Source organism: Leptodactylus fuscus, chromosome 2, assembly GCF_031893055.1.
Source record: "Leptodactylus fuscus isolate aLepFus1 chromosome 2, aLepFus1.hap2, whole genome shotgun sequence".
NCBI classification, from domain to species: domain Eukaryota; kingdom Metazoa; phylum Chordata; class Amphibia; order Anura; family Leptodactylidae; genus Leptodactylus; species Leptodactylus fuscus.
The window spans coordinates 267,052,423-267,068,754 of NC_134266.1; the positions used below are offsets into that span (position 1 = coordinate 267,052,423).

Here is a 16,332-nt window from a genome sequence, read left to right on the forward strand (position 1 = left end):
ACGTCACTTTCTTCCATCACATGGCCTGATCACAACTCTGTCCCAATCAAGTGAACAGACGATGTAACAAACGTCGGGTGGACCCTGCCCATAGGAGCTTATAACCTGAAGAAGATGGGCATGATGATAAGTGCTGAATTTGCAGACTCCCTGAGCTTTGAGATCAAAGAGCTGCCGTGGCTGTTGCATGGTCTATTCACTAAAGGGATAACTACCCCAATCCAACCCCTGATGTACCCAGTGCAATGGGTCAGTTCTGTGTCACTTGATCTTCCATCTAAATTTCCAGCTGACCCTCAGAAGAAGTGATGACATCACTAGTTCTAGCATTGTGATATAACTAGTGAGTAACTTTGGCGCCCCCTGTTGTCTAAGTCAGGCCACTGAACGTCTCCCTGGCAGAGATCCGCTCACATTTTCCTGGCATGTCCTTATCTTTTATTAGGTGCGATAGCGCGGTATTCTTCTCCTCCAGCTCCTGTTAGTTCAGTGGACATGGCTGGGCGGGTTATTTACAGAAGGGTTCACTCCCTATTTGATCATGTCTGACTCACTTTTCTAGCCAGATAGCTGTCACCTAATGCCAGTCTATGGGGCGGCAGCAGTAACCCCTACAAATTGGTTTATTGTAAGTAAAGCTTAAAGGAACGCTCTGGGCGATACTTGGAGTATGTACTAAAATAGTCATGTTACTTCTCTGGCACAAAAAGTGAGTTTGCACAAAAAAAAGTGCTATTTTCTACATGTACTGATCTGCAAAGTGGGCAGGGCTGGGGGCGATCTAGGCGGAGTCAGACGTGGACGCCTCGGACCAACAGATGTGATAGAAAACTGCTGTGAGTCAGTCTCTGGCTGGTGTAGACTTCAGTTCTGGCGCATGGAAGCTCACAAGATTATTAAGAGGTTGAAACCATCATGTGCTAGTCTTAATAAATCCCCCCCCTACTCCATCTCCGTTGTGGTGTTCCCTGTGTTAGAACCTGGTCTGGGGGACAGAGCATGTCATGTGACACTGTTGCGCATTTTTGGTTCATTGTAGCGCATTTAAGCCACATCTCCTTTTTGAGATTCCGCATATGGATGTCGTAAAATTGTAGCCCAACATAGATACACGAAATGTGTGCCATCATTATGCCAGTGTCTTGTCGAATCCTCAATAGTAAATTGGGCCAGTGTATCCTTTGCAACTTACTTTTGCCATGCACCGATACATTGTAGCAAAACAACGTATCTGAGGCCAGTGATTGGCCGCGGTGATCACCTGACGCTCTGCACTTCCAATATATCAGTCCATGGACCATCAGGGACTGGGGACATTCTGCCCTAGCCAAGGACCTGGGGTAGGTGAATCTCATTTATTTTATATATTACCCCACCCCTGGCCCCCAGGGAGATTTTGATTTAGTTTGGACAATCCCTTTAAGTATTCTAATACATTTTGTTTCTAGTTGCCACCATTGTCTTGATCAGAGTCAGCGGGAACATTCAAGAGCTGAAGAAGCCAATTGTTTGCAGTGTAGACAATCCTCTGTGAGATCTATAGTCTGGACTTCGGGGAGGTCCATTCACTGCAATGAGAGGTCTTACATATCGTGACGAAAGATTACTAGGTTTCGTATCTAAGATAATCCCGTAGCTTTCATAATTGTCATGTACCGTAGCTACGTGTAAGAGCAGGAGCGCCTCTGCAGACAATGACAGGTACGTGACCGCACATCTTCACAAACCTGCTCAGCAGCTTGAAGATAACAGGAGTTTGCAGCTATTGTGAATCCTCCGGAGGCCAATGAAGGGCATGGTATGAATGGCTATAGAGGAAGTTATTATCATTATCAATCTACTTGTGACAGAGAACCTGAATTTGAAGGAGATCTCTACAATTTACTGAAAATATTTTTAAAAAAATTTCCTCCTAAACAAATTCCATCAAAGTCTCTCTAAACTATAAACGGAGAATTTGCATGTTAAAGGAATATTTGCAAGGAAGGAAGCTAGTTTCCATTTTGTTTGAGGCAGCAGCGTGGAGGCCTTTATACAGCAATGTGAGATAACTTGACTGGGATGAGATAAAACACTTACTAGAAGCTGCAGCCTTATGTCTGGGGGCTGAAAGTAACTTTATTCCTCACTGATTGTCTGTCTGTTTTTCACCCCAAACTGATTCAATCAGCGTGAATGTGAAGTTAGGAGGTAGGATAGTGAAATGGCTGAGGAGAGCATATGATCAGAGAAAAATGACTCTTTCTCCACTTCCCAACCCAGGAAGGAGAAATTGTCCTTGATACAAGATGAGATACGGCAGGACATGGAGGTATATACAGGCTCTGTATGGTATATAGCAGTACATTTACCACAGATGTTATAGGCCTGTAGTCTGGATACAAGATGATACAGCAGGACATGGAGGTATATACAGGCTCTGTATGGTATATAGCAGTATATATACCACAGATGTTATAGGCCTGTAGTCTGGATACAAGATGATACAGCAGGACATGGAGGTATATACAGGCTCTGTATGGTATATAGCAGTATATATACCACAGATGTTACACCTGTAGTCTGGATACAAGATGAGATACGGCAGGACATGGAGGTATATACAGGCTCTGTATGGTATATAGCAGTATATTTACCACAGGTGTTACACCTGTAGTCTGGATACAAGATGAGATACGGCAGGACATGGAGGTATATACAGGCTGTGTATGGTATATAGCAGAACATTTACCACAGATGTTACACCTGTAGTCTGGATACATGATGAGATACGGCAGGACATGGAGGTATATACAGGCTCTGTATGGTATATAGCAGTACATTTACCACAGATGTTACACCTGTAGTCTGGATACAAGATGAGATACGGCAGGACATGGAGGTATATACAGGCTGTGTATGGTATATAGCAGTACATTTACCACAGATGTTACACCTGTAGTCTGGATACAAGATGAAATACGGCAGGACATGGAGGTATATACAGGCTCTGTATGGTATATAGCAGTACATTTACCACAGATGTTACACCTGTAGTCTGGATACATGATGAGATACGGCAGGACATGGAGGTATATACAGGCTCTGTATGGTATATAGCAGTACATTTACCACAGATATTACACCTGTAGTCTGGATACAAGATGAGATACGGCAGGACATGGAGGTATATACAGGCTCTGTATGGTATATAGCAGTACCACAGATGTTACACCTGTAGTCTGGATACAAGATGAGATATGGCAGGACATGGAGGTATATACAGGCTCTGTATGGTATATAGCAGTACATTTACCACAGATGTTACACCTGTAGTCTGGATACAAGATGAGATACGGCAGGACATGGAGCTATATACAGGCTCTGTATGGTATATAGCAGTACATTTACCACAGATGTTACACCTGTAGTCTGGATAGAAGATGAAATACGGCAGGACATGGAGGTATATACAGGTCTGTATGGTATATAGCAGTACATTTACCACAGCTGGTACAGCCGGGCCTGTAGATCTGCACACTCATAAGTTGTGTCCTAACCGGTCCTATAAATTCTGTATTGGCGATGAATATGGTGACTCGTCGGGACAATGATGTGTTATATGGTGGAGACCTTCCTGGGAAACCTGTATGCGAGGGCGAGCATTATACTGCTGAAAAATGCCGGTTGGATATGATCGTGCTCTGCCCCTGCCTTATAACCTGTTCACAACAAGAATATCATGGCCGGGTTTCTGACACGTCCCAGACCACAGAAAGTTCCTGCCTTCATGGTCGTACCCATTGACTCCTGATCAAGACTAGACCATCACCGCTAAGATGGTTGAAGACTGTAAAACCCCTTTAGATCTATTTTAATTACACTTAATATCTATTGCATAATATGTCACTTGCCTAGTAAAATAACATCTTCCCCCTTTGAGGACACGGCCATTGTTTGGATTTTCTTTCTGGACAATCTGTCACTATGTTGTTGTGTGTTTGTGGATGTCGGGTTTGTGTCCTGCCTTGAGGAGTGGTGCGGCGAAGCTCTGAAAACCGTTTCCTTGTATTGTGTCCGTTCCCTATGAACGGCACTTATGGCTTATGGTGGTTGATGACGGATAGATAATAAAATCTCCATCTAATCTGTATAATCCAGCGTGGGTGTGACTCTTGTTATGGTTATTACGACTGTTATCATTTGGGTTTTGTCCATGATGTCTTCGTTATATTTTGTGACCTCCATGTTGCCATTAAGCCTATGGGGAAGTAACTGATCCAGAAGGCTAAATGAGGTAACCGTGCCCATAAATACTACTTGGAAGGTACAAGTGGTGTCCACTCTTCCTCCATGTTGGATTGTTGCTGGTGCTTAAATAACGCAGGTTAGTAACACCCATTTTTTATACCAATCCAAGTAAATTTGGCCAAAGAAGAAGGGTCAGCGCAAGCCCTACCCAGAATCCTCTGCAGAATGTTGGGTAGCCAAAGATCGATGACTATTTATCTTCTTGACGCCGATCCATGGATTGTTCCATTGGAGTTGACCAACGACCTACGGTCATGTTTGGCGCCATGTTTTTCTGACCCCCCTAAGGGAAGTCTTTAGTACCTGGTCTGCTTAGGTACTCTAGAGTACAACTGATCTAGATGAAGTAACATTCCCGAAAACAAAACCCAGTAATGTATCGGCATGTCTAAAGAATGTCAGAGCTTTACAAATGTCAAAACTGACTTTCCCTTTTATACAAACACAAACATTTGTTAAATAAATAGAAAGGGCTTCTCTGCTGTGATTGGTCACTTGGCCATTCCTTAGATAACTTGGGGAAAGGTGAGAAACTTGAGAGGAGGCTTCAGAGGAGGTCCAAGAATTGTTTGACTGCTCCCTTGTTTGTGGTGGATTTGGCTCTTGGTGCAAAAGGTGTCGCCAGAAACCGCCCAGTGGGAAAGAGGGTCGAGTGTGAAAACCGCAGGATAAGAGTTGGTAAATACTTCATTTTTGTGTTTTTTTGCAAAGATGGTGGATTGAAAATGGTCTTCATGATTGGATTGGATCGTTCTACGAACGACCAGAAAATGTCCCCAGACGATCGCCTTATACATAGTAGCACATGAATAGAGGGAGTAACCCATACCAGCGTAATATCTTTATATGTAACCTGCTCATTGGTTGGATAGTAGGGAAATGGCGCAGGTCAGCTCAACCTCAAAGAGGGCAGTAAAAATATATCAAAAAGGTTCGAATGGCTTACAAAAATAAGTCCTACTCGCCTCTGTGATCCAATACCACTGCCATTCTGATGAATATGGAGTCACTTGCCAGTCTCCTCCTGGTCCCTGGATTAGGAAATGTCACCACTTTTGCCGATCACTGGCATATATATTCCACCCATTATCCAATACGTATCAATTGTATAAATATTTTTTTTAATGGGGTGAGATTGAATCAAGGGGTTATCCATAATCTACGAATGCATCCACAGCAGTGTTATATACTCGCTGCTCCCTTGTGCAGCCTTGGCTTTATTTTACTTGCTGCTCCTTTGGATCACTGTTCTGTATGGACAAACTACAATTCTCATGATTCCTCTATCTGCTCTCGCTGAGTACCCCTCCCTTATCCACTCTCTCCTGCCATCAAATCAGAAGTAATAAATCACTTCTACATCCGATTTTCGATGATTTTCCTCCTCATCGTGAAATTTTCTCGATCGCCAATTGCAATTCGATCTTTCCCGATCACTCAAACCTAGTTATCACGAAGTGATATGTAGGGTTGAGCTGATCTTGAGATTTCAGGATAGTTTTTAAAATCCGATTTTCAATCATTTTCCTCCCGACCGTGAAATTTGCTCAATCGGAATCCGATGTGTCCTGATCGCTCAACCCTAATTCCTAAACATTTTGAACAATTTTTGAGGGAGTTTCCTATGGGGTGGTTTCGATTTCATGATCCAGTGTCGGAACCCCATTTCCATCATGAAGAATCCACTGGATGTATTGGGGTAAATTTACCTCCCCTTTAAAGGGATTCTACCATTAAAAACTTTTTTTTTGTAGATAAGACGTCGGAATAACCTTTAGAAAGGCTATTCGTCTCTTACCTTTATATGTGATCGCCGCCGTGCCGTTCCTTAGAAATACCGGTTTCTATCGGTATGCAAATTAGTTATCTCACAGCGATGGGGGAGGCCCCCAGCGCTGGAAATGCGATGGGGGCGTCCCCACTGCTGCTCGAAAACAGGCTCCAGCGACGCCTCTATCTTCTGCTGGATCCTCCCCTTCTTTCTTCGGCATCACCTCCAACGCCTGCGCAGTTGGCTTTGTCAGTGAGACGCTAGTAGAGCTGACTACGCATGCCCGCGGCCATAGTTCCGACGCCGCAATTGCGCGCATGCGCAGTCAGCTCTACTAGTGTCTCACTGGCAGAGCCAACTGTGCAGGCGTTGGAGGTGAAGACTAAGAAAGAAGGGGAGGATCCAGCAGAAGATAGAGGCGTTGCTGGAGCTTGTTCTCGAGCAGCAGTGGGGACGCCACCATCGCATTTCCAGCACTGGGGCCCGCCCCCATAGCTGAGAGAGAACTAATCTGCATACCGGTAAAAATCGGTATTTCTAAGGAACAGCGTGGCGGAGATCACATCTAAAGGTAAGAGACGAATAGACTTTCTAAAGGCTACTCCGATGTCTTATCTACAAAAAAAAGTTTTTAATGGTAGAATCCCTTTTGAGATGACTAGTCTTAAAATCACAGGATTTGCACTAAGTCCTATCTGTCTTTAGAATACATAAAAGAAATGTCTCTCTCCTGTCAGGCCTGTTTCTCGGGTTTATCATGGCTGACAAGTATTCATAGAAAAGCTTGGCCAGTGTCATGGCACTCGGATCAGACGGAGCGCAGAAATATGGAAAATTTTATGAATTTACAAGCCACGTAAATATTGAATTATGTTGAAGACTCAGCAGCATTGGAGGAAACGAAATTTGTGGGTTTGTGGGTTTCCTCGTCCCGGACTTATGGCTGGGTTTAGAGATCTTCTCCCTGCACAGGACGGTGACATAACTGCAGAGCGGTCAGAAGATACAGCCCCGTTCTTGCGTATATCTGAATACTTTGGCACATGGCTGACCACTATGACAGAGTTGTGTTATATCACATTATAATTCTAAAGCTATTTGGCGACGTCTTCCTACATATTACATAGCCGTCTTATAGACAGATTCTATTGTGGGCGATAAAATTATACGCCATAAACCTACCTATGCGTTACTTGTATTGAATTGAGTCAGTGTCATGATGTTTGTTTCACCCCATGCACACCGGACTCTGCAAGTTTGCCCCACACCTCCCCCTGAGCCTCCATTTATTGGAGAATTGGGTTTGATCGAATCCAAGATTTTTAGAAAATTTGCTACAAACCCGGCCTGGTTTGTTCATCTACAGGCTGCCTTTCCTGTAGGATTGTGTATAGGAATAGCTGTCCATTACTGGGTAGCCACGCCCACTGGACTCCTACGACTAGAAAGAGCAGAGATGTAAACTCTATATCCTCCTGCACTACAACATGCTGCCTACAGAGTGGACTGTATATACAACGTGACTTGTTCCCTTAAAACCGATATCGCCAGGCAAAAGCTGGATAAAAAAAAAAACAAACTAAAATTTGACAGAAGAAATACTGGAGGGATTGATTTCTCTTACAAATTGCATTCATGTTGTCCTACGTCAGGCTTTGTGGGTAAAGCGTGTGGTAACTTCTACGTCTAATCCCTTATTTGGGAACATTTTCTATTGATTGCTCATTCTGGACTATTTTAAGACGCTGATTCTAGAATTCTGAATCTCCGACCTTCTTACATTGTGGTAGGAGACAGTTTAGTTGCAGATGATAATCTTGTGTTTCCTGCTGAACTGATGTGATGGTTAACTGTTTCCTATGTTAATGTGGCTTGAAGTCTGGAAACTGAAGCTTTCCATCTGCGCTCACATGTTCTCGCCTTCAGTGTTCCCACCAATACAACTACATTTAGATACAGTACATGCTGAATTCACAAGTACCAGAATGTAGCTGGAATCTCTGTCATCTAAATAGAAGCCATATGCTGCAGAAATGGCTTCATTCGGATGTACGGAACAGAGATTGGGACAGCTATAAAGCTATATTCACACGTAATCTGTAAGTATATGTACATAATGGAATCCTGTTTATATGCTTAAAGGGATCCTATCTTTCAAACACCTTTTTTCTGAGTCACACGTCAGAATAGCCTTATTCTTCTCCTACCTTTAGATGTCTTCTCCGCGCCTCCATTCCGTAGGAATCACGGTTTTTGTAGGTATGTAAATGATTTCTCTCGCCGCTTACAATACTGTGTAAGCGGCCATTTTCTTGTGGCCTGTGGGCATGCGCAGTCTGCTCTGCCCAAGGCCTAGAAGTCTGAAACCTGCACCGGAAGGAGACAGGTGAAGAGGACGTTGCTGAAGAAGATGGAGGCGGCGCTGGAGAGGGTTCTCTCGCAGCATTGGGGTCACCCCCAGTGCTGTTTTAGTGTTGTGGCCCGCCCCCAGTGCTGCCAGAGAACTCATTTGTGTACCAACAAAAACCGGGATAGCTACGGAATGGCGGCGCGGAGGAGACTACAGCTATTCCAACGTGTTACTCAGAAAAAATTGTCTTTGAAAGATAGCATCCCTTTAATATAACCGCTATAATATTACCCTATGTGTACAAGAATATAACTACTATAATACTGCTCCTATATACAAGAATATAACTACTATAATACTGCTCCTATGTACAAGAATATAACTACTATAATACTACCTCCTATGTACTAGAATATAACTACTATAATACTGCTCCTATGTACAAGAATATAACTACTATAATACTGCTCCTATGTACAAGAATATAACTACTATAATACTGCTCCTATGTACAAGAATATAACTACTATAATACTACCTCCTATGTACTAGAATATAACTACTATAATACTGCCCCTATGTACAAGAATATAACTACTATAATACTACTCCTATGTACAAGAATATAACTACTATAATACTGCTCCTATGTACAAGAATATAACTACTATAATACTGCTCCTATGTACTAGAATATAACTACTGTAATACTATTCCTATGTACAAGAATATAACTACTATAATACTGCTCCTATGTACTAGAATATAACTACTGTAATACTATTCCTATGTACAAGAATATAACTACTATAATACTGCTCCTATGTACAAGAATATAACTACTATAATACTACTCCTATGTACAAGAATATAACTACTATAATACTGCTCTTATGTACAAGAATATAACTACTATAATACTGCCCCTATGTACAAGAATATAACTACTATAATACTACCTATGTACAAGAATATAACTACTATAATACTGCTCCTATGTACAAGAATATAACTACTATAATACTGCTCCTATGTACAAGAATATAACTACTATAATACTGCTCCTATGTACAAGAATATAACTACTATAATACTGCTCCTATGTACAAGAATATAACTACTATAATACTACTCCTATGTACAAGAATATAACTACTATAATACTGCTCCTATGTACAAGAATATAACTACTGTAATACTATTCCTATGTACAAGAATATAACTACTATAATACTGCTCCTATGTACAAGAATATAACTACTATAATACTGCTCCTATGTACAAGAATATAACTACTATAATACTGCTCCTATGTACAAGAATATAACTACTATAATACTACTCCTATGTACAAGAATATAACTACTATAATACTGCTCCTATCTACAAGAATATAACTACTATAATACTACTCCTATGTACAAGAATATAACTACTATAATACTGCTCCTATGTACAAGAATATAACTACTATAATACTACCTATGTACAAGAATATAATTACTATAATACTACTCCTATGTACAAGAATATAACTACTATAATACTGCTCCTATCTACAAGAATATAACTACTATAATACTGCTCCTATGTACAAGAATATAACTACTATAATACTACCTATGTACAAGAATATAACTACTATAATACTATTCCTATGTACAAGAATATAACTACTATAATACTATTCCTATGTACAAGAATATAACTACTATAATACTACTCCTATGTACAAGAATATAACTACTATAATACTACCTCCTATGTACAAGAATATAACTACTATAATACTGCTCTCTGCAGTGTCTTGCGTTCTTCTCGCCTTCTCACAATATAAACACATCTCACCCTTGGGTTCACATCGGTCATGGGAATTGGTGTAGAGCCACAGCTTAAAATAAAACCGTATTCTCCCACTGGCAGAGTAGTGTGTACACGGTAGCAGTTGGGCAGCGGGTAACATGAGAGCCTGTGTTGACGTGGGGATTCTCTGAGTTGGCGCACTGCTGGATGCAATAATCCCCTGTAACGTGATACATACGTGAAATGCCTGCGTGTTTTCTGCTCACATTCCAGATCTATAAAACAAGACTGAGAACTTCTCTCCTCCTAATATGGACTTCACTTTCCTCGCCCAGCTGCATTCTTCTCTGCTCTGAGCAGTGTTTGTGCTTCTTATTGTTTCCATATGATAATTTTACTTTGAAGGAAGTGCTGATACTAAATAAACCTGCAATATGGCACAAGGGCCACGTTGGACAATTCCATTTTATGCTCCCTGGGTATCCTGCTGCATAGACCTGCAGCAATCTGTTGTGGTCAGTGGAGGAATCTGGCAGCAAGTGCTCAATTTCCCTGCACAGCCCCCACAGCAGAAATGTGGTATTACACATTGTCTATTGACATCAATAGGCTATGTAATAGAACGGTCCACCAAATAGGCAATTTTTTTGAAGCCTCATTCCTTGACATAATGGTCCTGTATGGCAGGCATGTCAAACTCAGGGTACCCTGAGGGCCACATGAGTAACAAGAGGTTGTTGCGAGGGCCACACACAGCAGCTAATGGATAGGGCCTAGGGGACTGATTACTAATACCATGCATCGCAAAAATCCGGCATTTCTATTGCAGGCTACATAGAGTAGCCTACAATAGAAAGTATAGAATGACAGGCTGGAGCCTCACAAGGCTCCCGGCTGCCATAAAAATGCACGCAGGCCCCGAATCTTGCTCCGGGTGCCTGCGATTGCCGGTAAAATGGCACCTCAGTTAAAGCTGGCAGACACCATTATTGTGTTGGAGTGCTAGGGAAGGGTTGGAGTGCTGGGGGAGGGGGGCTTCCTGATGTCTGGCCCTTCCTTGGGCCTGAGGACTGTTTTTTCCCACCCACTTGCAATTCTTGCACTTGGGGGTTAATAGGAGCACTACAGACTGTAATGCTCCAATTAACCCCCAAGTGAAAGAATTACAAGGTGATGGGAAAAAAAAAAACAGTCCTCAAGCCCAAGGAAGGGCCAGACAGACATCAAAAAGCCCCCCTCCCCCAACCCTTCCCCAACACTCCAACCCCCCCCCATCATCATATATCTAGTATTTATCCCCTGTCCGTAGAATAGGGGTTAAATACTTAAAAAATCACAATTTCTTCTGCAGAAGCTTACCTGCTTCTGCTCTTCAGCCTGCGCAGCGGTTTTGTGAGACCGAGTAGGACGCAGGCACACGACGGGTGCGGGCCTGATTACGTGGCCACATCACCCGGCGTGTGGGGAGGAGGGGGCAGAGCGGAGGGAGGAGGGGGCGGAGCAGGCAGAGAGCAGGCAGGAAGACCTGCTCCCTGCGAAGGGTGAGGGGTGGCCGCTGGAGCAGCGCTGCGTCCAGCAGGGCCGCCCCAATCCACCGCTCGCTTTCCTTGTACATCTGCGGCCCGCACAAAAGTCTCAAACTTTGTCTCTAAAGTTTAGAGACAAAGTTTGAGACTTTTGTGCGGGCCGCAGATATGCCTGTATAGGGCTGCATGTTTGACATGCCTGCTGTATGGCATATAAATGAATGGGTTAATGGGCTAGCCGTGAAAAGCATAGAATCGTGCTGTCTGCTTCCTGCTCTGTTCTCTGTATCGGCTGCTGAGAGAGGCTGATGTTGCGATTGGTTGGATTCGAACTCTGGACCCTAGCGCTGCAGGGCAACAGTACGAACCTTGAGCATAGCCTGTCCTGAAAAGGGGTGTGACTGATGAAACCCAGTCTCAAAGTGGGCAGGTCTGGGGACAGGGCTTAGACGTCCCTATTTTACCAACTTCAGAGTAGACATCTCTTCTACTTCTCATATGGCTGATAACCGAGAAGAATAGGTTGTGCTACATGTATGTCAAGCTAATGCTACGTGTACATCCCTTGAATTCTGGAACACTCCAGGAGTGTGTAACCTTCTATATACAGGTTACAGGGTTGTCATATATGTTACTAGCTTCTGCCATGACTTCGTCTGCGTGGACTTCAGATTTGGGTCCAGAGGGAAATGAAAAATGTGAGCAATTTAAAAAAAAAAAAAAAAATCGCCTGCTTCGGCGTTTCGGCAGCTCTCCGGCTGGTCTTCTACTAAACTTGTTCCTCTCGCCGTGCCTGTGCTTGTTCTGGCATCTCAGCAGCTCTCTGGGACACCATATGAGTGTGTTGTTGGCGTCGATGATCCGGTGTTTCGGCTGCTCTAACAGCCGCTTGATACCTAGCTTGCTCATACCTCATCAGTTCTGCTTAAGGAGAAGTTTGTTGACTTCTGGCTACCATCATAGCTCTCGTTGTTTGCGACACATTAGATTAGATTTCGTTTTCCCGGCATGTTTAAAATTTGGAGACTGCCAATTTGGATTAAAGGGGTTTTCCCATCTCAGTGTCTCAGCACGCTGCCTGCAGTGTCTGCTTCTCACTTCCTGTATTTGCAGATGCTTGTACACAATGGACTCAGTGTTATCTTTGTGTTTACATAGAGAAATAACAGAGCAGGCTTTATCTGCAAACTGCAATTAGCTGAATTTTCCTGCAGTTTAAATTCATAAGTTGTGAAGCCATGTCGTTTACCGGGATAAACATTAGCCCATGTGTTAATCCAGGTTACAATCTATCTTTGTGCCAAACTTCATCTAAATCCGTAAAGCCGTTTTTGCATGATCGAGTAACAAACATCCAAACGCACAAAGTTTCACATTTATAATATTAGTAGGATTACAACTACACTACGGAGAGTATCGGCCCCTTTATATGGACGTGACGACATCTCCGTGGAATGACTTAAAGCCACAGGCCTCCTATTTGACTTCTCTTACCTGTTTTCTCTCGAGACACCGCACAACTACAAGTATAGTTAATGAATGTTGTAAAACCGGAACAGGTCGAGCCAGTTCTTACCAGAGCCAGAGTGTTCTTCACTAGAAACGTCCCAAATGTTTCATTCCAGCCTCCGATCCCTAACATGTACGTCGGCCCGGGTCCGTGCTGTAAGTGTCCCACGCATTCCCCCCCCCACCCCACCTCTCCTGCTTGGCTCTTGCCCATGTATGTTACTTAACACTGTCGCTTTCCTTTGTTTCGTCCTTTTTTTTTATGGTCTTTGCTTTGTTTCCTGCTCTTTTTTGGCAGAGACAGTTGTGGAAGATTTGACAACGCTGCTTTACTATTTCATTTCAGTAGGTAATGCTAGGGCACCTGTCAGCCGCTTTAAATTTAAAGGGCGTTTCCATTTATCTACCTTAGACATGCATTGGGGTATTGTTCACAGACATCTGATTTGCATAATACTGCAGAAATCCAATAGTGAAACTTGTATAACTTCTGAGGATGAGGTTTATGTGCAAAGGAGACCTCCTTGGTGGAAAAGGGGAACATGACCGAGCGTCGCCTTTTGGAAGGTATTTCCAGAAGCCTAGTGCCAGTGTCTGGGAATAAAGCTAAACCAGAATAACCACTCCAAAAAGAAGAGGGACCCAAGTGCAGGCGACTGCTTCAAGGATACGGACTGGCTGGGTGAGAGGGTCTACGCGTGGTCAGAAGGGGGCACTTTGTCTCCTAAGGAGAGGTCTCCTCTATGAGGCCACCTCGTAGTGTGCAGGGACTTATTAGACCATGCATGCCTTGCTAAGAATTCTGGGAAAGGAATATGCAAATAAGTCCTCCTTGGTGAACAAGGGAGACTTTCTTTTGGACATCGGCTCCTTATATCTGAGGTTTAGCGCCACCAGCTTTTCTGCGAAGAGAACTTTGGACCATGTATGTGTGTTTTTGTTTAGGTTTGGTCTTCACAGCAGAAATTTTTTTGGAATGTAGGAGGAAACCCATGCAAACATGGGGGAAAACATACAAACTCCAGGCAGAGGTTACCCTGGGCTGGATTTGAACCCAGGACCACAGGGCTGAACAGCTCGAGCATATCATGCCCCGAAAATGGGTGCGGCTGCTGAACCCCGTCTGTTATTTTACAGGAGGCAGGAACTTCTTTTATTCTTTGAATCTAGAAATGTTGATCTATGGTGGACCACCGACCAGAACCCCCTTCTTTACAGATTCAGGGTTTCCTTTTTGGGGTACTTTGACATGGCCGATGTCAGGCCCATAATGAATGATTGATCATGTAATAAGTTGATCGGTGTTCATGTATACTATATAGGGGATGAGGAATTGACTGAATCTGGTAATGCAGTTCATTCCTAATGAAATTTTGATGATTCTTGTTCATGAAGATCCAGGTTGGATGTCCCCCTGATCCCTAAATGGAGGCGTTCAGGAGGAACGAGGTGTATATCGGCTTCACTTGGCACATGAAGGGGTATCTCATCTCATGTGTTCGGCTTGCGAAATTTTAGGCAAGTGGGTGGATCAGGGCTGGAATCTAGATAGGTCGGGGTGTGAGTTATATCAGAAATCTACACCAGTCTGTGACTTGGATTTGAGTCTGGGCGCACAGGGCCGCATTGGACTAAATTTCCACATAGAAGTCATAGCCTTAGGCCGGGATTACTTGGTGTAAATTCTGCACCGAGTGCAGATCTAGTCTGTTGGTTCTGGTTTAGACCCATAGGCCAGCATATGGGCACCTTGTTACACTTGCATGAAACCCGCCTTCGGCTTTTCTTCTTCTGCAGATTCCTCGGCATGTAGACATTGATATTACTTTCAGGCCTCGAGGCCTACAGCTGGAGATTCTAGACAGATGATATGATGTTATCATCGTGATGAAAGATGGCTTTCTAGTTATTCAATTTTACTGCCCCCCCACCACCACCAACAATCCAAAACTGGTGCAACAAGTTCTCTGGAACCAGCAGTTCTGGTAGAAGACTGAAAAACTGAGGGCCTAAAAAGCACAAGTGCGGCCTATCTGGGTGCAAGTAGTGAAAGAAAGGTGCATGGTGCCCTGTATCTGCATAATATAGTTATCTACCCAATTTCCCTTATAATACTCCCATACACTGTCACCTATTACATCCGTTGAGGTATGGACGCTATATTTGCTCTTTGAAGGGTCTAATACTTATGTATGACCAATGCAAGTAAAATTTAAAAATATGCATACATGTGGTTGAATCTACGGCAAGGTGGACGTTTATGTTTTTAGCACCCTGCTAAATTCTCTGCCGCTCAATGAAAATTGCCAATTCCTACATGTGAACATAGCCTAAGATTCTCACAGGATAATTTATGATGGCGCTGAAATCAAATCAAATCAAATAGGCTTTATTGGCACGTCCGAATAGATATTTGGCATTGCCAAAGCTAGTAAAGTGTGTGTGTGTGTGTGTGTGTGTGAGTCGGAGTCGAGTGGGAGAGTATGTGGGGGGTTGATTTGGGGTATAACAGTCCATGGAGTCTCATCTTCCTCTTAGTTGGTGACCGCTATATGGGAGCTCCTCGCTCTATCTGCAGATCTTCATGTACAGACACTCTTTGGGGGAGAAATGTTTGTTCCTAGAACACTAATAAGTTGACAAGCAAATCTGTGAGAGTTGGCAGATATGAGATCTGTATGTTTGGGAGTTGTAATCTATAGCTCCTGGCATAACCAGCCGCCACCCCATGTGTCAGCAATGGAGTCTAAGTAGGCACATAGTCACATAAAGCTCATGTACTTGACTCATAGCGCAGGTATGTGCAGTTATATGACTAATAGAGGCAGTCAGTAGGTGTGCTATTCATTTCCTTTTTTTCTGTTTAATTCACTGTCTGTATCCCTGGAAAAGGGAAAGTCTAAATACTCACTGTACAAGATATGTACTATCTAGACACACATGTGTATGTGAACTGTAGGGCCTGATTATAGCAGCTATTATTATAGTAGTTATATTCTTGTACATAGGAGTAGTATTATAGTAGTTATATTCTTGTATATAGGAGCAGTATTATAGTAGTTATATTCTTGTACATAGGAGTA

General features: G+C 43.0%; 1 protein-coding gene across 9 annotated transcripts in view; it reads left to right on the top strand.

Moving 5' to 3' along the window:
- The window catches only part of SYTL2 (synaptotagmin like 2), a 328,908-nt gene that overhangs the window by 238,119 nt on the left and 74,457 nt on the right, over nucleotides 1-16,332 (top strand). For 7 of the 9 annotated variants that reach the window (XM_075266177.1, XM_075266180.1, XM_075266184.1 and 4 more), the window contains exon 1: nucleotides 13,314-13,405. The exons of the other annotated variants lie outside the window; for them this stretch is intronic. The gene's annotated coding sequence lies outside the window, so the exon portion shown is untranslated. Of the gene's footprint in view, nucleotides 1-13,313; nucleotides 13,406-16,332 lie in introns of those variants that run through there. 9 annotated transcript variants of the gene reach the window in all.